We start from the raw sequence: 25,062 nt of genomic DNA, 5'->3' as shown, positions 1-25,062 counted from the left end.
TGGTCATTTCACATGATCAATTTGTAATCCTCAATGCACTTCTAACTCGAGAGAGACACGCTCTTCCACTTTCGAAGAGGAATGAGAACTGTGAGGGAGGAAATAGGCCAGAAAAGAAAGCCAAACCAATGTTTTGCTGGGCGCATCGCGAGAAAGCCAAATTAGCGACAGTCCCTTTTTGGCATAAATGTGTACATTTACACTCAAAACCGGAAGACGCTTTTATTGCTTAGCAAGGAGTTTTCTCCCCTATAATAGTCGTAAGAACACGTGGCGTAGCGGTCCTCCCATTACGAGGATTTTTCTCCCCTAAAGCCAGCCATCTGAAGTACGCGTGGAGTAGAGGTCCTCCCATTTCTGATCCTGGCGCGTTCTCACATCGAATTGGGGAGTGTTTCCCAGTAGGGCATTGGTTCCCATGGAGGATTGATTCCTCAATGTGGAGATTTTTATATTCACAAGTCTGAGAAATTTCAGATTTACAATCACCCTTGAGGATCATTGGGAGACCAGTCTCCCCACTGGTCATTTCACATGATCAATTTGTAATCCTCAATGCACTTCTAACTCGAGAGAGATACGCTCTTCAACTTTCGAAGAGGAATGAGAACCGTGAGGGAGGAACTAGGCCAGAAAAGAAAGCCAAACCAATGTTTTGTTGGGCGCATTGCGAGAAACCCAAATTAGCGACAGTCCCTTTTTGGGCTAAATGTGTACATTTACACTCAAAACCGGAAGATGCTTTCATTGCTTAGCAAGGAGTTTTCTCCCCTATAATAGTCTTAAGTATGCGTGGAGTAGAAGTCCTCCCATTTCTGATCCTGGCGAGTTCTCACATCGAAATGGGGAGTGTTTCCCAGTAGGACATTGGTTCCCATGGAGGATTAATTCCTCAATGTCGACATTTTTCACATTCACAAGTCTGAGAAATTTCAGATTTACAATCCCCTTTGAGGATCATTGGGAGACCAGTCTCCCCACTGGTCATTTCACATGATCAATTTGTAATCCTCAATGCCCTTCTAACTCGAGAGAGACACGCTCTTCCACTTTCGAAAAGGAATGAGAACCGTGAGGGAGGAAATAGGCCAGAAAAGAAAGCCAAACCAATGTTTTGCTGGGCAGATCTCGAGAAAGCCAAATTAGCGACAGTCCCTTTTTGGCCTAAATGTGTACATTTACACGCCAAACCGGAAGACGCTTTCATTGCTTAGCAAGGAGTTTTCTGCCCTATAATAGTCATAAGAACGCATGGCGTAGCAGTCCTCCCATAGCGAGGGTTTTTCTCCCCTAAAGCCAGCCATCTGAAGTACGCGTGGAGTAGAAGTCCTCCCATTTCTGATCCTGGCGAGTTCTCACATCGAAATGGGGAGTGTTTCCCAGTAGGGTATTGGTTACCATGGAGGATTGATTCCTCAATGTGGACATTTTTCACGTTCACAAGTCTGAGAAATTTCAGATTTACAATCCCCCGTGATGATCATTGGGAAACCAGTCTCCCCACTGGTCATTTCACATGATCAATTTGTAATCCTCAATGCCCTTCTAACTCGAGAGAGACACGCTCTTCAACTTTCGAAGAGGAATGAGAACCGTGAGGGAGGAAATAGGCAAGAAAAGAAAGCCAAACCAATGTTTTGCTGGGCGCATCGCGAGAAAGCCAAATTAGCGACAGTCCCTTTTTGGCATAAATGTGTACATTTACACTCAAAATATGAAGACTCTTTCATTGCTTAGCAAGGAGTTTTCTCCCCTATAATAGTCTTAAGTACGCGTGGAGTAGAGGTGCTCCCATTTCTGATCCTGGCGAGTTCTCACATCGAAATGGGGAATGTTTCCCAGTAGGACATTGGTTCCCATGAAGGATTGATTCCTCAATGTGGAAATTTTTCAAATTCACAAGCCTTAGAAATTTCAGATTTACAATCACCCTTGATGATCATTGGGAGACCAGTCTCCCCACTGATCATTTCATATAATCAAATTGTAATCCTCAATGCACTTCAAACTAGAAATAGACACGATCTTCAGCTTTCTAAGAGGAATTAGAACAGTGAGGGAGGAAATAGGCAAGAACAGAAAGGCAAACCAATGTTTTGCTAGGTGCATCGAGAGAAAGCCAAATTAGCGACAGTCCCTTTTTGGCATAAATGTGTACATTTACATTCAAAACATGAAGACTCTTTCATTGCTTAGCAAGGAGTTTTCTCCTCTAAAATAGTCTTAAGTACGCGTGGAGTAGAGGCTCTCTCATATCGAGGATTTTTCTCCCCTCAAGCAAGCCGTCTGAAGTACACGTGGAGTAGTGGTCCTCCCATTTCTAATCCTGGCGAGTTCTCACATCGAAATGGGGAGTGTTTCCCAGTAGGGCATTGGTTCCCATGGAGGATTGATTCCTCAATGTGGACATTTTTCACATTCACAAGTCTGAGAAATTTCAGATTTACAATCCCCCTTGATGATCATTGGGAGACCAGTCTCCCCACTGATCATTTCATATAATCAATTTGTAATCCTCAATGCACTTCTAACTAGAGATAGACACGATCTTCAACTTTCTATGAGGAATTAGAACAGTGAGGGAGGAAATTGGCAAGAAAAGAAAGCCAAACCAATGTTTTGCTAGGCGCATTGCGAGAAAGCCAAATTAGCGACAGTCCCTTTTTGGCATAAATGTGTACATTTACATTCAAAATATGAAGACTCTTTCAATGCTTAGCAAGGAGTTTTCTGCCCTATAATAGTCTTAAGTACGCGTGGAGTAGAGGTCCTCCCATAGCGAGGATTTTTCTCCCCAAAAGCAAGCCGTCTGAAGTACGCGTGGAGTAGAGGTCCTCTCATACCGAGGATTTTTCTCCCCTAAAGCAAACCGTCTGAAGTACGCGTGGAGTAGAAGTCCTCCCATTTCTGATACTGGCGAGTTCTCACATCGAAATGGGGAGTGTTTCCCAGTAGGGCATTGGTTCCCATGGAGGATTGATTCCTCAATGTGGACATTTTTCACATTCACAAGTCTGAGAAATTTCAGATTTACCATCCCCCTTGATGATCATTGGGAGACCAGTCTCCCCACTGGTCATTTCACAGAATCAATTTGTAATCCTCAATGCACTTCTAACTAGAGATAGACTCGATCTTCAACGTTCTAAGAGGAATTAGAACAGTGAGGGAGGAAATAGGCAAGAAAAGAAAGCCAAACCAATGTTTTGCTAGGCTCAACGCGAGAAAGCCAAATTAGCGACATTCCGTTTTTGGCATAAATGTGTACATTTACACTCAAAACATAAAGGCTCTTTCATTGCTTAGCAAGGAGTTTTCTCCCCTATAATAGTCTTAAGTACGTGTCGAGTAGAGGTCCTTCCATAGCGAGGATTTTTCTCCCCTAAAGCAAGCCGTCTGATGTACGCGTGGAGTAGAGGTCCTCCCATAGCGAGGATTTTTCTCCCCTAAAACAAGCCCTCTGAAGTACGCGTGGAGTAGAGGTCCTCCCATTTCTGATACTGGAGAGTTCTCACATCGAAATGGGGAGTGTTTCCCCGTAGGGCATTGGTTCCCATGGAGGATTGATTCCTCAATGTGGACATTTTTCACATTCACAAGTCTGAGAAATTTCAGATTTACAATCCCACTGGATGAGCATTGGGAGACCAGTATCGCCACTGATCATTTCACAGAATCAATTTGTAATCCTCAATGCACTTCTAACTAGAGATAGACACGATCTTCAACTTTCTAAGAGGAATTAGAACAGTGAGGGAGGAAATAGGCAAGAAAAGAAGGCCAAACCAATGTTTTGCTAGGTGCATCGCGAAAAAGCCAAATTAGAGACAGTCCGTTTTTAGCAAAAATTTATTCATTTACACTCAAAACATGAAGACGCTTTCATTGCTTAGCAAGGAGTTTTCTCCCCTATAATAGTCTTATGTACGCGTGGAGTAGAGATCCTCCCTTAGCGAGGATTTTTCTCCCCTATAGCAAGCCAACTGAAGTTCGCGTGGAGTAGAAGTCCTACCATTTCTGAACCTGTCGAGTTCTGACATCGAAATGGGGAGTGTTTCCCAGTAAGGCATTGGTTCCCATGGAGGATTGATTCCTCAATGTGGACATTTTTCACATTCACAAGTCTGAGAAATTTCAGATTTACAATCACCCTTGATGATCATTGGGAGACCAGTCTCCCCACTGATCATTTCACATAATCAATTTGTAATCCTCAATGCACTTCTAACTAGAGATAGACACGATCTTCAACTTTCTAAGAGGAATTAGAACAGTGAGGGAGGAAATAGGCAAGAAAAGAAAGGCAAACCAATGTTTTGCTAGGCGCATCGAGAGAAAGCCAAATTAGCGACAGTCCCTTTTTGGCATAAATGTGTACATTTACACTCAAAACATGAAGACTCTTTCATTGCTTAGCAAGGAGTTTTCTCCCCTATAATAGTCTTAAGTACGCGTGGAGTAGAGGCTCTCTCATATCGAGGATTTTTCTCCCCTCAAGCAAGCCGTCTGAAGTACACGTGGAGTAGTGGTCCTCCCATTTCTGATCCTGGCGAGTTCTCACATCGAAATGGGGAGTGTTTCCCAGTAGGGCATTGGTTCCCATGGAGGATTGATTCCTCAATCTGGAAATTTTTAACATTCACAAGTCTTAGAAATTTCAGATTTACCATCCCCCTTGATGATCATTGGGAGACCAGCCTCCCCACTGATCATTTCATATAATCAAATTTTAATCCTCAATACACTTCAAACTAGAAATAGACACGATCTTCAGCTTTCTAAGAGGAATTAGAACAGTGAGGGAGGAAATAGGCAAGAACAGAAAGGCAAACCAATGTTTTGCTAGGTGCATCGAGAGAAAGCCAAATTAGCGACAGTCCCTTTTTGGCATAAATGTGTACATTTACATTCAAAACATGAAGACTCTTTCATTGCTTAGCAAGGAGTTTTCTCCTCTAAAATAGTCTTAAGTACGCGTGGAGTAGAGGCTCTCTCATATCGAGGATTTTTCTCCCCTCAAGCAAGCCGTCTGAAGTACACGTGGAGTAGTGGTCCTCCCATTTCTGATCCTGGCGAGTTCTCACATCGAAATGGGGAGTGTTTCCCAGTAGGGCATTGGTTCCCATGGAGGATTGATTCCTCAATGTGGACATTTTTCACATTCACAAGTCTGAGAAATTTCAGATTTATAATCCCCCTTGATCATCATTGGGAGACCAGTCTCCCCACTGATCATTTGATATAATCAATTTGTAATCCTTAATGCACTTCTAACTAGAGATAGACACGATCTTTAACTTTCTATGAGGAATTAGAACAGTGAGGGAGGAAATAGGCAAGAAAAGAAAGCCAAACCAATGTTTTGCTAGGCGCATCGCGAAAAAGTCAAATTAGAGACAGTCCCTTTTTGGCATAAATGTGTATATTTACACTCAAAACATGAAGACTCTTACATTGCTTAGCAAGGAGTTTTCTCCCCTATAATAGTCTTAAGTACGCGTGGAGTAGAGGTCCTCCCTTAGCGAGGATTTTTCTCCCCTAAAGCAAGCCATCTGAAGTACGCGTAGAGTAGAAGTCCTCCCATTTCTGATACTGGCGAGTTCTCACAACGAAATGGGGAGTGTTTCCCAGTAAGGAATTGGTTCCCATGGAGGAATGATTCCTCAATGTGGACATTTTTCACATACACAAGTCTGAGAAATTTCAGATTTACCATCCCCCTTGATGATCATTGGGAGTCCAGTCTCCCCACTGGTCATTTCACAGAATCAATTTTTAATCCTCAATGCACTTCTAACTAGAGATAAATACGATCTTCAACTTTCTAAGAGGAATGAGAACCGTGAGGGAGGAAATAGGCCAGAAAAGAAAGCCAAACCAATGTTTTGCTAGGCTCAACGCGAGAAAGCCAAATTAGCGACAGTCCTTTTTTGGCATGAATGTGTACATTTACACTCAAAACATGAATGCTCTTTCATTGCTTAGCAAGGAGTTTTCTCCCCAATAATAGTCTTAAGTACGCGTGGAGTAGAGGTCCTCCCATAGCGAGGATTTTTCTCCCCAAAAGCAAGCCGTCTGAAGTACGCGTGGAGTAGAGGTCCTCTCATACCGAGGATTTTTCTCCCCTAAAGCAAACCGTCTGAAGTACGCGTGGAGTAGAAGTCCTCCCATTTCTGATACTGGCGAGTTCTCACATCGAAATGGGGAGTGTTTCCCAGTAGGGCATTGGTTCCCAGGGAGGATTGATTCCTCAATGTGGACATTTTTCACATTCACAAGTCTGAGAAATTTCAGATTTACCATCCCCCTTGAGGATCATTGGGAGACCAGTCTCCCCACTGGTCATTTCACATGATCAATTTGTAATCCTCAATGCCCTTCTAACTCGAGAGAGACACGCTCTTCAACTCTCAAAGAGGAATGAGAACCGTGAGGGAGGAAATCGGCCAGAAAAGAAAGCCAAACCAATGTTTTGCTGGGCGCATCGCGAGAAAGCCAAATTCGCGACAGTCCCTATTTGGCCTAAATGTGTACATTTACACTCCACACCGGAAGACGCTTTCATTGCTTAGCAAGGAGTTTTCTCCCCTATGATCGTCGTAAGGTCGCGTGGCGTAGCGGTCCTCCTGTAGCGAGGATTTTTCTCCCCGAAAGCCAGCCGTCTGAAGTACGCGTGGAGTAGAGGTCCTCCCATTTCTGATCCTGGTGCGTTCTCACATCGAAATGGGGAGTGTTTCCCAGTAGGGCATTGGTTCCCAGGGAGGATTGATTCCTCGATGTGGACATTTTTCACATTCACAAGTCTGAGAAATTTCAGATTTACAATCCCCCTTGATGATCATTGGGAGACCTGTCTCCCCACTGGTCAGTTCACATGATCAATTTGTAATCCTCAATGCACTTCTAACTAGGGATAGACACGATCTTCAACTTTCTAAGAGGAATTTGAACAGTGAGGGAGGAAATAGGCAAGAAAAGAGAGCCAAACCAATGTTTTGCTAGGCGCATTGCGAGAAAGCCAAATTAGCGACAGTCCCTTTTTGGCATAAATGTGTACATTTACATTCAAAATATGAAGACTCTTTCAATGCTTAGCGAGGAGTTTTCTCCCCTATAATAGCCTTAAGTACGAGTGGAGTAGAGGTCCTCCCATTTCTGATCCTGGCAAGTTCTCACATCGAAATGGGGAATGTTTCCCAGTAGGGCATTGGTTCCCAGGGAGGATTGATTCCTCGATGTGGACCTTTTTCACATTCACAAGTCTGAGAAATTTCAGATTTACAATCCCCCTTGATGATCATTGGGAGACCAATCTCCCCACTGGTCATTTCACATGATCAATTTGTAATCCTCAATGCACTTCTAACTCGAGAGAGACACGCTCTTCAACTTTCGAAGAGGAATGAGAACCGTGAGGGAGGAAATAGGCCAGAAAAGAAAGCCAAACCAATGTTTTGCTGGGCGCATCGCGAGAAAGCCAAATTAGCGACAGTCCCTTTTTGGCCTAAATGTGTACATTTACACTCCAAACTGGAAGACGCTTTCATTGCTTAGCAAGAAGTTTTCTCCCCTCTAATAGTCGTAAGGACGCGTGGCGTCGCGGTCCTCCCATAGCGAGGATTTTTCTCCCCTAAAGCCAGCCGTCTGAAGTACGCGTGGAGTAGAGGTCCTCCCATTTCTGATCCTGGCGAGTTCTCACATCGAAATGGGGAGTGTTTCCCAGTAGGGCATTGGTTCCCAGGGAGGATTGATTCCTCAATGTGGACATTTTTCACATTCACAAGTCTGAGAAATTTCAGATTTACAATTCCCCTTGAGGATCATTGGGAGACCAGTCTCCCCACTGGTCATTTCACATGATCAATTTGTAATCCTCAATGCACTTCTAACTCGAGAGAGACACGCTCTTCCACTTTCGAAGAGGAATGAGGACCGTGAGGGAGGAAATAGGCCGGAAAAGAAAGCCAAACCAATGTTTTGCTGGGCGCATCGCAAGAAAGCCAAATTAGCGACAGTCCCTTTTTGGCCTAAATGTGTACATTTACACTCCAAACCGGAAGACGCTTTCATTGCTTAGCAAGGAGTTTTCTCCCCTATAATAGTCGTAAAAACACGTGGCGTAGCGGTCCTCCCATTACGAGGATTTTTCTCCCCTAAAGCCAGCCGTCTGAAGTACGCGTGGAGTAGAGGTCCTCCCATTTCTGATCCTGGTGCGTTCTCACATCGAAATGGGGAGTGTTTCCCAGTAGGGCATTGGTTCCCAGGGAGGATTGATTCCTCAATGTGGACATTTTTCACATCCACAAGTCTGAGAAATTTCAGATTTACAATCCCCCTTGAGGATCATTGGGAGACCAGTCTCCCCACTGGTCATTTCACATGATCAATTTGTAATCCTCAATGCACTTCTAACTCGAGAGAGATAGGCTCTTCAACTTTCGAAGAGGAATGAGAACCGTGAGGGAGGAAATCGGCCAGAAAAGAAAGCCAAACCAATGTTTTTTTGGCGCATCGCGAGAAAGCCAAATTAGCGACAGTCCCTTTTTGGCCTAAATGTGTACATTTACACTCCAAACCGGAAGACGCTTTTATTGCTTAGCAAGGAGTTTTCTCCCCTATAATCGTCGTAAGGACGCGTGGCGTAGAGGTCCTCCCATTACGAGGATTTTTCTCCCCTAAAGCCAGCCGTCTGAAGTATGCGTGGAGTAGAGGTCCTCCCATTTCTGATCCTGGCGCGTTCTCACATCAAATTGGGGAGTGTTTTCCAGTAGGGCATTGTTTCCCAGGGAGGATTGATTCCTCAATGTGGACATTTTTCACATTCACAAGTCTGAGAAATTGCAGATTTATAATCCCTCTTGAGGATCATTGGGAGACCAGTCTCCCCACTGGTCATTTCACATGATCAATTTGTAATCCTCAATGCACTTCTAACTCGAGAGAGACACGCTCTTCCACTTTCGAAGAGGAATGAGAACTGTGAGGGAGGAAATAGGCCAGAAAAGAAAGCCAAACCAATGTTTTGCTGGGCGCATCGCGAGAAAGCCAAATTAGCGACAGTCCCTTTTTGGCATAAATGTGTACATTTACACTCAAAACCGGAAGACGCTTTTCTTGCTTAGCAAGGAGTTTTCTCCCCTATAATAGTCGTAAGAACACGTGGTGTAGCGGTCCTCCCATTACGAGGATTTTTCTCCCCTAAAGCCAGCCGTCTGAAGTACGCGTGGAGTAGAGGTCCTCCCATTTCTGATCCTGGAGCGTTCTCACATCGAATTGGGGAGTGTTTCCCAGTAGGGCATTGGTTCCCATGGAGGATTGATTCCTCAATGTGGACATTTTTACATTCACAAGTCTGAGAAATTTCAGATTTACAATCACCCTTGAGGATCATTGGGAGTCCAGTCTCCCCACTGGTCATTTCACTGAATCAATTTTTAATCCTCAATGCACTTCTAACTAGAGATAGATACGATCTTCAACTTTCTAAGAGGAATTAGAACAGTGAGGGAGGAAATAGGCCAGAAAAGAAAGCCAAACCAATGTTTTGCTAGGCTCAACGCGAGAAAGCCAAATTAGCGACAGTCCTTTTTTGGCATGAATGTGTACATTTACACTCAAAACATGAATGCTCTTTCATTGCTTAGCAAGGAGTTTTCTCCCCTATAATAGTCTTAAGTACGCGTGGAGTAGAGGTCCTCCCATAGCGAGGATTTTTCTCCCCAAACGCGAGCCGTCTGAAGTACGCGTGGAGTAGAGGTCCTCTCATACCGAGGATTTTTCTCCCCTAAAGCAAACCGTCTGAAGTACGCGTGGAGTAGAAGTCCTCCCATTTCTGATACTGGCGAGTTCTCACATCGAAATGGGGAGTATTTCCCAGTAGGGCATTGGTTCACAGGGAGGATTGATTCCTCAATGTGGACATTTTTCACATTCACAAGTCTGAGAAATTTCAGATTTACAATCACCCTTGATGATCATTGGGAGACCAGTCTCCCCACTGATCATTTCACATAATCAATTTGTAATCCTCAATGCACTTCTAACTAGAGATAGACAAGATCTTCAACTTTCTAAGAGGAATTAGAACAGTGAGGGAGGAAATAGGCAAGAAAAGAAAGGCAAACCAATGTTTTGCTAGGCGCATCGCGAGAAAGCCAAATTAGCGACAGTCCCTTTTTGGCATAAATGTGTACATTTACACTCAAAACATGAAGACTCTTTCATTGCTTAGCAAGGAGTTTTCTCCCCTATAATAGTCTTAAGTACGCGTGGAGTAGAGGCTCTCTCATATCGAGGATTTTTCTCCCCTCAAGCAAGCCGTCTGAAGTACACGTGGAGTAGTGGTCCTCCCATTTCTGATCCTGGCGAGTTCTCACATCGAAATGGGGAGTGTTTCCCAGTAGGGCATTGGTTCCCATGGAGGATTGATTCCTCAATCTGGAAATTTTTAACATTCACAAGTCTTAGAAATTTCAGATTTACCATCCCCCTTCATGATCATTGGGAGACCAGTCTCCCCACTGATCATTTCATATAATCAAATTGTAATCCTCAATGCACTTCAAACTAGAAATAGACACGATCTTCAGCTTTCTAAGAGGAATTAGAACAGTGAGGGAGGAAATAGGCAAGAACAGAAAGGCAAACCAATGTTTTGCTAGGTGCATCGAGAGAAAGCCAAATTAGCGACAGTCCCTTTTTGGCATAAATGTGTACATTTACATTCAAAACATGAAGACTCTTTCATTGCTTAGCAAGGAGTTTTCTCCTCTAAAATAGTCTTAAGTACGCGTGGAGTAGAGGCTCTCTCATATCGAGGATTTTTCTCCCCTCAAGCAAGCCGTCTGAAGTACACGTGGAGTAGTGGTCCTCCCATTTCTGATCCTGGCGAGTTCTCACATCGAAATGGGGAGTGTTTCCCAGTAGGGCATTGGTTCCCATGGAGGATTGATTCCTCAATGTGGACATTTTTCACATTCACAAGTCTGAGAAATTTCAGATTTACAATCCCCCTTGATGATCATTGGGAGACCAGTCTCCCCACTGATCATTTCATATAATCAATTTGTAATCCTTAATGCACTTCTAACTAGAGATAGACACGATCTTTAACTTTCTATGAGGAATTAGAACAGTGAAGGAGGAAATAGGCAAGAAAAGAAAGCCAAACCAATGTTTTGCTAGGCGCATCGCGAAAAAGTCAAATTAGAGACAGTCCCTTTTTGGCATAAATGTGTATATTTACACTCAAAACATGAAGACTCTTACATTGCTTAGCAAGGAGTTTTCTCCCCTATAATAGTCTTAAGTACGCGTGGAGTAGAGGTCCTCCCTTAGCGAGGATTTTTCTCCCCTAAAGCAAGCCATCTGAAGTACGCGTGGAGTAGAAGTCCTCCGATTTCTGATACTGGCGAGTTCTCACAACGAAATGGGGAGTGTTTCCCAGTAAGGAATTGGTTCCCATGGAGGAATGATTCCTCAATGTGGACATTTTTCACATACACAAGTCTGAGAAATTTCAGATTTACCATCCCCCTTGATGATCATTGGGAGTCCAGTCTCCCCACTGGTCATTTCACAGAATCAATTTTTAATCCTCAATGCACTTCTAACTAGAGATAGATACGATCTTCAACTTTCTAAGAGGAATTAGAACAGTGAGGGAGGAAATAGGCCAGAAAAGAAAGCCAAACCAATGTTTTGCTAGGCTCAACGCGAGAAAGCCAAATTAGCGACAGTCCTTTTTTGGCATGAATGTGTACATTTACACTCAAAACATGAATGCTCTTTCATTGCTTAGCAAGGAGTTTTTTCCCCTATAATAGTCTTAAGTACGCGTGGAGTAGAGGTCCTCCCATAGCGAGGATTTTTCTCCCCAAAAGCGAGCCGTCTGAAGTACGCGTGGAGTAGAGGTCCTCTCATACCGAGGATTTTTCTCCCCTAAAGCAAACCGTCTGAAGTACGTGGAGTAGAAGTCCTCCCATTTCTGATAGAAAGCCAAACCAAAGTTTTGCTGGGCGCATCGCGAGAAAGCCAAATTCGCGACAGTCCCTTTTTGGCCTAAATGTGTACATTTACACTCCGCACCGGAAGACGCTTTCATTGCTTAGCAAGGAGTTTTCTCCCCTATGATCGTCGTAAGGTCGCGTGGCGTAGCGGTCCTCCCGTAGCGAGGATTTTTCTCCCCGAAAGCCAGCCGTCTGAAGTACGCGTGGAGTAGAGGTCCTCCCATTTCTGATCCTGGTGCGTTCTCACATCGAAATGGGGAGTGTTTCCCAGTAGGGCATTGGTTCCCAGGGAGGATTGATTCCTCGATGTGGACATTTTTCACATTCACAAGTCTGAGAAATTTCAGATTTACAATACCCCTTGAGGATCATTGGGAGACCAGTCTCCCCACTGGTCATTTCACATGATCAATTTGTAATCCTCAATGCCCTTCTAACTCGAGAGAGACACGCTGTTCCACTTTCGAAGAGGAATGAGAACCGTGAGGGAGGAAATCGGCCAGAAAAGAAAGCCAAACCAATATTTTGCTGGGCGCATCGCGAGAAAACCAAATTCGCGACAGTCCCTTTTTGGCCTAAATGTGTACATTTACACTCCAAACCGGAAGACGCTTTCATTGCTTAGCAAGGAGTTTTCTCCCCTATAATAGTCGTAAGGACGCGTGGCGTAGCGGTCTCCCGTAGCGAGGATTTTTCTCCCAAAGCCAGCCATCTGAAGTACGCGTGGTGTAGAGGTCCTCCCATTTATGATCCTACGAGCTCTCACATCGAAATAGAGAGTGTTTCCCAGTAGGGCATTGGTTCCCAGGGAGGATTGATTCCTCAATGTGGACATTTTTCACATTCACAAGTCTGAGAAATTTCAGATTTACAATCCCCCTTGAGGATCATTGGGAGTCCAGTCTCCCCACTGGTCATTTCACATGATCAATTTGTAATCCTCAATGCACTTCTAACTAGGGATAGACACGATCTTCAACTTTCTAAGAGGAATTAGAACAGTAAGGGAGGAAATAGGCAAGAAAAGAAAGCCAAACCAATGTTTTGCTAGGCGCATTGCGAGAAAGCCAAATTAGCGACAGTCCCTTTTTGGCATAAATGTGTACATTTACATTCAAAATATGAAGACTCTTTCAATGCTTAGCAAGGAGTTTTCTCCCCTATAATAGTCTTAAGTACGCGTGGAGTAAAGGTCCTCCCATTTCTGATCCTGGCGAGTTTTCACATCGAAATGGGGAATGTTTCCCAGTAGGGCATTGGTTCCCAGGGAGGATTGATTCCTCAATGTGGACATTTTTCACATTCACAAGTCTGAGAAATTTCAGATTTACAATCCCCGTTGAGGATCATTGGGAGACCAGTCTCCCCACTGGTCATTTCACATGATCAATTTGTAATCCTCAATGCCCTTTTAACTCGAGAGAGACACGCTCTTCACTTTCGAAGAGGAATGAGAACCGTGAGGAAGGAAATCGGCCAGAAAAGAAAGCCAAACCAATGTTTTGCTAGGCGCATCGCGAGAAAGCCAAATTAGCGACAGTCCCTTTTTGGCCTAAATGTGTACATTTACACTCCAAACTGGAAGACGCTTTCATTGCTTAGCAAGGAGTTTTCTCCCCTCTAATAGTCGTAAGGACGCGTGGCGTAGCGGTCCTCCCATAGCGAGGATTTTTCTCCCCTAAAGCCAGCCGTCTGAAGTACGCGTGGTGTAGAAGTCCTCCCATTTCTGATCCTGCGAGCTCTCACATCGAAATGGAGAGTGTTTCCCAGTAGGGCATTGGTTCACAGGGAGGATTGATTCCTCAATGTGGACATTTTTCACATTCACAAGTCTGAAAAATTTCAGATTTACAATCCCCCTTGAGGATCATTGGGAGACTAGTCTCCCCACTGGTCAGTTCACATGATCAATTTGTAATCCTCAATGCACTTCTAACTCGAGAGAGACACGCTCTTCAACTTTCGAAGAGGAATGAGAACCGTGAGGGAGGAAATAGGCCAGAAAAGAATGCCAAACCAATGTTTTGCTGGGCGCATCGAGAGAAAGCCAAATTCGCGACAGTCACTTTTTGGCCTAAATGTGTACATTTACACTCAAAACCGGATGACGCTTTCATTGCTTAGCAAGGAGTTTTCTCCCCTCTAATAGTCGTAAGGACGCGTGGCGTAGCGGTCCTCCCGTAGCGAGGATTTTTCTCCCCGAAAGCCAGCCATCTGAAGTACGCATGGAGTAGAGGTCCTCCCATTTCTGATCCTGGCGCGTTCTCACATCGAAATGGGGAGTGTTTCCCAGTAGGGCATTGGTTCCCAGGGAGGATTGATTCCTCGATGTGGACATTTTTCACATTCACTAGTCTGAGCAATTTCAGATTTACAATCCCCCTTGAGGATCATTGGGAGACCAGTCTCCCCACTGGTCATTTCACATGATCAATTTGTAATCCTCAATGCCCTTCTAACTCGAGAGAGACACGCTGTTCAACTCTCAAAGAGGAATGAGAACCGTGAGGGAGGAAATCGGCCAGAAAAGAAAGCCAAACCAATGTTTTGCTGGGCGCATCGCGAGAAAGCCAAATTCGCGACAGTCCCTTTTTGGCCTAAATGTGTACATTTACACTCCACACCGGAAGACGCTTTCATTGCTTAGCAAGGAGTTTTCTCCCCTATGATCGTCGTAAGGTCGCGTGGCGTAGCGGTCCTCCCGTAGCGAGGATTTTTCTCCCCGAAAGCCAGCCGTCTGAAGTACGCGTGGAGTAGAGGTCCTCCCATTTCTGATCCTGGCGCGTTCTCACATCGAAATGGGGAGTGTTTCCCAGTAGGGCATTGGTTCCCAGGGAGGATTGATTCCTCGATGTGGACATTTTTCACATTCACAAGTCTGAGAAATTTCAGATTTACAATCCCCCTTGAGGATCATTGGTAGACCAGTCTCCCCACTGGTCATTTCACATGATCAATTTGTAATCCTCAATGCCCTTCTAACTCGAGAGAGACACGCTCTTCCACTTTCGAAGAGGAATGAGAACCGTGAGGGAGGAAATCGGCCAGAAAAGAAAGCCAAACCAATGTTTTGCTGGGCGCATTGCGAGAAAGCCAAATTAGCGACACTCCCTTTTTTGCATAAATGTGTATATTTACATTCAAAATATGAAGACTCTTTCAATGCTTAGCAAGGAGATTTCTCCCCTATAATAGTCTTAAGTACGCGTGGAGTAGAGGTCCTCCCATTTCTGATCCTGCGAGCTCTCACATCGAAATTGAGAGTGTTTCCCAGTAGGGCATTGGTTCCCAGGGAGGATTGATTCCTCAATGTGGACATTTTTCACATTCACAAGTCTCAGAAATTTCAGATTTACTATCCCCCTTGAGGATCATTGGGAGACCTGTCTCCCCACTGGTCAGTTCACATGATAAATTTGTAATCCTCAATGCACTTCTAACTAGGGATAGACACGATCTTCAACTTTCTAAGAGGAATTAGAACAGTGAGGGAGGAAATAGGCAAGAAAAGAAAGCCAAACCAATGTTTTGCTAGGCGCATTGCGAGAAAGCCAAATTAGCAACAGTCCCTTTTTGGCATAAATGTGTACATTTACATTCAAAATATGAAGACTCTTTCAATGCTTAGCGAGGAGTTTTCTCCCCTATAATAGACTTAAGTACGAGTGGAGTAGAGGTCCTCCCATTTCTGATCCTGGCGAGTTCTCACATCGAAATGGGGAATGTTTCCCAGTAGGGCATTGGTTCCCAGGGAGGATTGATTCCTCAATGTGGACATTTTTCACATTCACAAGTCTGAGAAATTTCAGATTTACAATCCCCCTTGAGGATCATTGGGAGACCAGTCTCCCCACTGGTCATTTCACATGATCAATTTGTAATCCTCAATGCACTTCTAACTCGAGAGAGACACGCTCTTCCACTTTCGAAGAGGAATGAGGACCGTGAGGGAGGAAATAGGCCGGAAAAGAAAGCCAAACCAATGTTTTACTGGGCGCATCGCAAGAAAGCCAAATTAGCGACAGTCCCTTTTTGGCCTAAATGTGTACATTTACACTCAAAACCGGAAGACGCTTTCATTGCTTAGCAAGGAATTTTCTCCCCTATAATAGTCGTAAGAACACGTGGCGTAGCGGTCCTCCCATTACGAGGATTTTTCTCCCCTAAAGCCAGCCGTCTGAAGTACGCGTGGAGTAGAGGTCCTCCCATTTCTGATCCTGGCGCGTTCTCACATAAAATGGGGAGTGTTTCCCAGTAGGGCATTGGTTCCCAGGGAGGATTGATTCCTCAATGTGGACATTTTTCACATCCACAAGTCTGAGAAATTTCAGATTTACAATCCCCCTTGAGGATCATTGGGAGACCAGTCTCCCCACTGGTCATTTCACATGATCAATTTGTAATCCTCAATGCACTTCTAACTCGAGAGAGATAGGCTCTTCAACTTTCGAAGAGGAATGAGAACCATGAGGGAGGAAATCGGCCAGAAAAGAAAGCCAAACCAATGTTTTTTTGGCGCATCGCGAGAAAGCCAAATTAGCGACAGTCCCTTTTTGGCCTAAATGTGTACATTTACACTCCAAACCGGAAGACGCTTTTATTGCTTAGCAAGGAGTTTTCTCCCCTATAATAGTCGTAAGGACGCGTGGCGTAGAGGTCCTCCCATTACGAGGATTTTTCTCCCCTAAAGCCAGCCGTCTGAAGTACGCGTGGAGTAGAGGTCCTCCCATTTCTGATCCTGGCGCGTTCTCACATCAAATTGGGGAATGTTTTCCAGTAGGGCATTGTTTCCCAGGGAGGATTGATTCCTCAATGTGGACATTTTTCACATCCACAAGTCTGAGAAATTGCAGATTTATAATCCCTCTTGAGGATCATTGGGAGACCAGTCTCCCCACTGGTCATTTTACATGATCAATTTGTAATCCTCAATGCACTTCTAACTCGAGAGAGACACGCTCTTCCACTTTCGAAGAGGAATGAGAACTGTGAGGGAGGAAATAGGCCAGAAAAGAAAGCCAAACCAATGTTTTGCTGGGCGCATCGCGAGAAAGCCAAATTAGCGACAGTCCCTTTTTGGCATAAATGTGTACATTTACACTCAAAACCGGAAGACGCTTTTATTGCTTAGCAAGGAGTTTTCTCCCCTATAATAGTCGTAAGAACACGTGGCGTAGCGGTCCTCCCATTACGAGGATTTTTCTCCCCTAAAGCCAGCTGTCTGAAGTACGCGTGGAGTAGAGGTCCTCCCATTTCTGATCCTGGCGCGTTTTCACATCGAATTGGGGAGTGTTTCCCAGTAGGGCATTGGTTCCCATGGAGGATTGATTCCTCAATGTGGACATTTTTACATTCACAAGTCTGAGAAATTTCAGATTTACAATCACCCTTGAGGATCATTGGGAGACCAGTCTCCCCACTGGTCATTTCACATGATCAATTTGTAATCCTCAATGCACTTCTAACTCGAGAGAGACACGCTCTTCAACTTTCGAAGAGGAATGAGAACCGTGAGGGAGGAAATAGGCCAGAAAAGAAAGCCAAACCAATGTTTTGCTGGGCGCATTGCGAGAAACCCAAATTAGCGACAGTCCCTTTTTGGCCTAAATGTGTACATTTACACTCAAAACCGGAAGATGCTTTCATTGCTTAGCAAGGAGTTTTCTCCCCTATAATAGTCTTAAGTATGCGTGGAGTAGAAGTCCTCCCATTTCTGATCCTGGCAAGTTCTCACATCGAAATGGGGAGTGTTTCCCAGTAGGACATTGGTTCCCATGGAGGATTGATTCCTCAATGTCGACATTTTTCACATTCACAAGTCTGAGAAATTTCAGATTTACAATCCCCTTTGAGGATCATTGGGAGACCAGTCTCCCCACTGGTCATTTCACATGATTAATTTGTAATCCTCAATGTACTTCAACTAGAGATAGACACGCTCTTCAACATTCGAAGAGGAATGAGAACCGTGAGGGAGGAAATAGGCCAGAAAAGAAAGCCAAACCAATGTTTTGCTGGGCGGATCTCGAGAAAGCCAAATTAGCGACAGTCCCTTTTTGGCCTAAATGTGTACATTTACACGCCAAACCGGAAGACGCTTTCATTGCTTAGCAAGGAGTTTTCTCCCCTATAATAGTCATAAGAACGCATGGCGTAGCGGTCCTCCCATAGCGAGGGTTTTTCTCCCCTAAAGCCAGCCGTCTGAAGTATGCGTGGAGTAGAAGTCCTCCCATTTCTGATCCTGGCGAGTTCTCACATCGAAATGGGGAGTGTTTCCCAGTAGGGTATTGGTTACCATGGAGGATTGATTCCTCAATGTGGACATTTTTCACGTTCACAAGTCTGAGAAATTTCAGATTTACAATCCCCCGTGATGATCATTGGGAAACCAGTCTCCCCACTGGTCATTTCACATGATCAATTTGTAATCCTCAATGCCCTTCTAACTCGAGAGAGACACGCTCTTCAACTTTCGAAGAGGAATGAGAACCGTGAGGGAGGAAATAGGCAAGAAAAGAAAGCCAAACCAATGTTTTGCTGGGCGCATCGCGAGAAAGCCAAATTAGCGACAGTCCCTTTTTGGCATAAATGTGTACATTTACACTCAAAATATGAAGACTCTTTCATTGCTTAGAAAGGAGTTTTCTCCCCTATAATAGTCTTAAGTACGCGTGGAGTAGAGGTCCTCCCTTAGCGAGGATTTTTCTCCCCTAAAGCCAGCCGTCTGAAGTACGCGTGGTGTAGAAGTCCTCCCATTTCTGATCCTGCGAGCTCTCACATCGAAATGGGGAATGTTTCCCAGTAGGACATTGGTTCCCAAGAAGGATTGATTCCTCAATGTGGACATTTTTCAAATTCACAAGCCTTAGAAATTTCAGATTTACAATCACCCTTGATGATCATTGGGAGACCAGTCTCCCCACTGATCATTTCATATAATCAAATTGTAATCCTCAATGCACTTCAAACTAGAAATAGACACGATCTTCAGCTTTCTAAGAGGAATTAGAACAGTGAGGGAGGAAATAGGCAAGAACAGAAAGGCAAACCAATGTTTTGCTAGGTGCATCGAGAGAAAGCCAAATTAGCGACAGTCCCTTTTTGGCATAAATGTGTACATTTACATTCAAAACATGAAGACTCTTTCATTGCTTAGCAAGGAGTTTTCTCCTCTAAAATAGTCTTAAGTACGCGTGGAGTAGAGGCTCTCTCATATCGAGGATTTTTCTCCCCTCTAGCAAGCCGTCTGAACTACACGTGGAGTAGTGGTCCTCCCATTTCTGATCCTGGCGAGTTCTCACATCGAAATGGGGAGTGTTTCCCAGTAGGGCATTGGTTCCCATGGAGGATTGATTCCTCAATGTGGACATTTTTCACATTCACAAGTCTGAGAAATTTCAGATTTACAATCCCCCTTGATGATCATTGGGAGACCAGTCTCCCCACTGATCATTTCATATAATCAATTTGTAATCCTCAATGCACTTCTAACTAGAGATAGACACGATCTTCAACTTTCTATGAGGAATTAGAACAGTGAGGGAGGAAATAGGCAAGAAAAGAAAGCCAAACCAATGTTTTGCTAGGCGCATCGCGAAAAAGTCAAATTAGAGACAGTCCCTTTTTGGCATAAATGTGTACATTTACACTCAAAACATGAAGACTCTTACATTGCTTAGCAAGGAGTTTTCTCCCCTATAATAGTCTTAAGTACGCGTGGAGTAGAGGTCCTCCCTTAGCGAGGATTTTTCTCCCCTAAAGCCAGCCGTCTGAAGTACGCGTGGTGTAGAAGTCCTCCCATTTCTGATCCTGCGAGCTCTCACATCGAAATGGAGAGTGTTTCCCAGTAGGGCATTGGTTCACAGGGAGGATTGATTCCTCAATGTGGACATTTTTCACATTCACAAGTCTGAGAAATTTCAGATTTACAATCCCCCTTTCAGGATCATTGGGAGACTAGTCTCCCCACTGGTCAGTTCACATGATCAATTTGTAATCCTCAATGCACTTCTAACTCGAGAGAGACATGCTCTTCAACTTTCGAAGAGGAATGAGAACCGTGAGGGAGGAAATAGGCCAGAAAAGAATGCCAAACCAATGTTTTGTTGGGCGCATCGCGAGAAATACCAAATTCGCGACAGTCCCTTTTTGGCCTAAATGTGTACATTTACACTCAAAACCGGAAGACGCTTTCATTGCTTAGCAAGGAGTTTTCTCCCCTCTAATAGTCGTAAGGACGCGTGGCGTAGCGGTCCTCCCGTAGCGAGGATTTTTCTCCCCGAAAGCCAGCCGTCTGAAGTACGCGTGGAGTAGAGGTCCTCCCATTTCTGATCCTGGCGCGTTCTCACATCGAAATGGGGAGTGTTTCCCAGTAGGGCATTGGTTCCCAGGGAGGATTGATTCCTCGATGTGGACATTTTTCACATTCACAAGTCTGAGAAATTTCAGATTTACAATCCCCCTTGAGGATCATTGGGAGTCCAGTCTCCCCACTGGTCATTTCACATGATCAATTTGTAATCCTCAATGCCCTTCTAACTCGAGAGAGACACGCTCTTCAACTCTCAAAGAGGAATGAGAACCGTGAGGGAGGAAATCGGCCAGAAAAGAAAGCCAAACCAATGTTTTGCTGGGCGCATCGCGAGAAAGCCAAATTCGCGACAGTCCCTTTTTGGCCTAAATGTGTACATTTACACTCCACACCGGAAGACGCTTTCATTGCTTAGCAAGGAGTTTTCTCCCCTATGATCGTCGTAAGGACGCGTGGCGTAGCGGTCCTCCCGTAGCGAGGATTTTTCTCCCCGAAAGCCAGCCGTCTGAAGTACGCGTGGAGTAGAGTTCCTCCCATTTCTGATCCTGGCGCGTTCTCACATCGAAATGGGAAGTGTTTCCCAGTAGGGCATTGGTTCCCAGGGAGGAATGATTCCTCAATGTGGACATTTTTCACATTCACAAGTCTGAGAAATTTCAGATTTACAATCCCCCTTGAGGATCATTGGGAGACCAGTCTCCCCACTGGTCATTTCACATGATCAATTTGTAATCCTCAATGCCCTTCTAACTCGAGAGAGACACGCTCTTCCACTTTCGAAGAGGAATGAGAACCGTGAGGGAGGAAATCTGCCAGAAAAGAAAGCCAAACCAATGTTTTGCTGGGGGCATCGCGAAAAAGCCAAATTAGCGACAGTCCCTTTTTTGCATAAATGTGTATATTTACATTCAAAATATGAAGACTCTTTCAATGCTTAGCAAGGAGATTTCTCCCCTATAATAGTCTTAAGTACGCGTGGAGTAGAGGTCCTCCCATTTCTGATCCTGCGAGCTCTCACATCGAAATTGAGAGTGTTTCCCAGTAGGGCATTGGTTCCCAGGGAGGATTGATTCCTCAATGTGGACATTTTTCACATTCACAAGTCTGAGAAATTTCAGATTTACAATCCCCCTTGATGATCATTGGGAGACCTGTCTCCCCACTGGTCAGTTCACATGATCAATTTGTAATCCTCAATGCACTTCTAACTAGGGATAGACACGATCTTCAACTTTCTAAGAGGAATTTGAACAGTGAGGGAGGAAATAGGCAAGAAAAGAGAGCCAAACCAATGTTTTGCTAGGCGCATTGCGAGAAAGCCAAATTAGCGACAGTCCCTTTTTGGCATAAATGTGTACATTTACATTCAAAATATGAAGACTCTTTCAATGCTTAGCGAGGAGTTTTCTCCCCTATAATAGCCTTAAGTACGAGTGGAGTAGAGGTCCTCCCATTTCTGATCCTGGCAAGTTCTCACATCGAAATGGGGAATGTTTCCCAGTAGGGCATTGGTTCCCAGGGAGGATTGATTCCTCAATGTGGACATTTTTCACATTCACAAGTCTGAGAAATTTCAGATTTACAATCCCCCTTGAGGATCATTGGGAGACCAGTCTCCCCACTGGTCATTTCACATGATCAATTTGTAATCCTCAATGCACTTCTAACTCGAGAGAGACACGCTCTTCAACTTTCGAAGAGGAATGAGAACCGTGAGGTAGGAAATAGGCCAGAAAAGAAAGCCAAACCAATGTTTTGCTGGGCGCATCGCGAGAAAGCCAAATTAGCGACAGTCCCTTTTTGGCCTAAATGTGTACATTTACACTCCAAACTGGAAGACGCTTTCATTGCTTAGCAAGAAGTTTTCTCCCCTCTAATAGTCGTAAGGACGCGTGGCGTCGCGGTCCTCCCATAGCGAGGATTTTTCTCCCCTAAAGCCAGCCGTCTGAAGTACGCGTGGAGTAGAGGTCCTCCCATTTCTGATCCTGGCGCGTTCTCACATCGAAATGGGGAGTGTTTCCCAGTAGGGCATTGGTTCCCAGGGAGGATTGATTCCTCAATGTGGACATTTTTCACATTCACAAGTCTGAGAAATTTCAGATTTACAATTCCCCTTGAGGATCATTGGGAGACCAGTCTCCCCACTGGTCATTTCACATGATCAATTTGTAATCCTCAATGCACTTCTAACTCGAGAGAGACACGCTCTTCCACTTTCGAAGAGGAATGAGGACCGTGAGGGAGGAAATAGGCCGGAAAAGAAAGCCAAACCAATGTTTTGCTGGGCGCATCGCAAGAAAGCCAAATTAGCGACAGTCCCTTTTTGGCCTAAATGTGTACATTTACACTCCAAACCGGAAGACGCTTTCATTGCTTAGCAAGGAGTTTTCTCCCCTATAATAGTCGTAAGAACACGTGGCGTAGCGGTCCTCCCATTACGAGGATTTTTCTCCCCTAAAGCCAGCCGTCTGAAGTACGCGTGGAGTAGAGGTCCTCCCATTTCTGATCCTGGCGCGTTCTCACATAAAATGGGGAGTGTTTCCCAGTAGGGCATTGGTTCCCAGGGAGGATTGATTCCTCAATGTGGACATTTTTCACATCCACAAGTCTGAGAAATTTCAGATTTACAATCCCCCTTGAGGATCATTGGGAGACCAGTCTCCCCACTGGTCATTTCACATGATCAATTTGTAATCCTCAATGCACTTCTAACTCGAGAGAGATAGGCTCTTCAACTTTCGAAGAGGAATGAGAACCGTGAGGGAGGAAATCGGCCAGAAAAGAAAGCCAAACCAATGTTTTTTTGGCGCATCGCGAGAAAGCCAAATTAGCGACAGTCCCTTTTTGGCCTAAATGTGTACATTTACACTCCAAACCGGAAGACGCTTTTATTGCTTAGCAAGGAGTTTTCTCCCCTATAATCGTCGTAAGGACGCGTGGCGTAGAGGTCCTCCCATTACGAGGATTTTTCTCCCCTAAAGCCAGCCGTCTGAAGTACGCGTGGAGTAGAGGTCCTCCCATTTCTGATCCTGGCGCGTTCTCACATCAAATTGGGGAGTGTTTTCCAGTAGGGCATTGTTTCCCAGGGAGGATTGATTCCTCAATGTGGACATTTTTCACATTCACAAGTCTGAGAAATTGCAGATTTATAATCCCTCTTGAGGATCATTGGGAGACCAGTCTCCCCACTGGTCATTTCACATGATCAATTTGTAATCCTCAATGCACTTCTAACTCGAGAGAGACACGCTCTTCCACTTTCGAAGAGGAATGAGAACTGTGAGGGAGGAAATAGGCCAGAAAAGAAAGCCAAACCAATGTTTTGCTGGGCGCATCGCGAGAAAGCCAAATTAGCGACAGTCCCTTTTTGGGATAAATGTGTACATTTACACTCAAAACCGGAAGACGCTTTTATTGCTTAGCAAGGAGTTTTCTCCCCTATAATAGTCGTAAGAACACGTGGTGTAGCGGTCCTCCCATTACGAGGATTTTTCTCCCCTAAAGCCAGCCGTCTGAAGTACGCGTGGAGTAGAGGTCCTCCCATTTCTGATCCTGGAGCGTTCTCACATCGAATTGGGGAGTGTTTCCCAGTAGGGCATTGGTTCCCATGGAGGATTGATTCCTCAATGTGGACATTTTTACATTCACAAGTCTGAGAAATTTCAGATTTACAATCACCCTTGAGGATCATTGGGAGTCCAGTCTCCCCACTGGTCATTTCACAGAATCAATTTTTAATCCTCAATGCACTTCTAACTAGAGATAGATACGATCTTCAACTTTCTAAGAGGAATTAGAACAGTGAGGGAGGAAATAGGCCAGAAAAGAAAGCCAAACCAATGTTTTGCTAGGCTCAACGCGAGAAAGCCAAATTAGCGACAGTCCTTTTTTGGCATGAATGTGTACATTTACACTCAAAACATGAATGCTCTTTCATTGCTTAGCAAGGAGTTTTCTCCCCTATAATAGTCTTAAGTACGCGTGGAGTAGAGGTCCTCCCATAGCGAGGATTTTTCTCCCCAAAAGCGAGCCGTCTGAAGTACGCGTGGAGTAGAGGTCCTCTCATACCGAGGATTTTTCTCCCCTAAAGCAAACCGTCTGAAGTACGCGTGGAGTAGAAGTCCTCCCATTTCTGATACTGGCGAGTTCTCACATCGAAATGGGGAGTATTTCCCAGTAGGGCATTGGTTCACAGGGAGGATTGATTCCTCAATGTGGACATTTTTCACATTCACAAGTCTGAGAAATTTCAGATTTACAATCACCCTTGATGATCATTGGGAGACCAGTCTCCCCACTGATCATTTCACATAATCAATTTGTAATCCTCAATGCACTTCTAACTAGAGATAGACAAGATCTTCAACTTTCTAAGAGGAATTAGAACAGTGAGGGAGGAAATAGGCAAGAAAAGAAAGGCAAACCAATGTTTTGCTAGGCGCATCGCGAGAAAGCCAAATTAGCGACAGTCCCTTTTTGGCATAAATGTGTACATTTACACTCAAAACATGAAGACTCTTTCATTGCTTAGCAAGGAGTTTTCTCCCCTATAATAGTCTTAAGTACGCGTGGAGTAGAGGCTCTCTCATATCGAGGATTTTTCTCCCCTCAAGCAAGCCGTCTGATGTACACGTGGAGTAGTGGTCCTCCCATTTCTGATCCTGGCGAGTTCTCACATCGAAATGGGGAGTGTTTCCCAGTAGGGCATTGGTTCCCATGGAGGATTGATTCCTCAATCTGGAA

Source organism: Monodelphis domestica, chromosome 2, assembly GCF_027887165.1.
Source record: "Monodelphis domestica isolate mMonDom1 chromosome 2, mMonDom1.pri, whole genome shotgun sequence".
Classification (NCBI taxonomy): domain Eukaryota; kingdom Metazoa; phylum Chordata; class Mammalia; order Didelphimorphia; family Didelphidae; genus Monodelphis; species Monodelphis domestica.
This window is presented reverse-complemented; position numbering follows the sequence as displayed.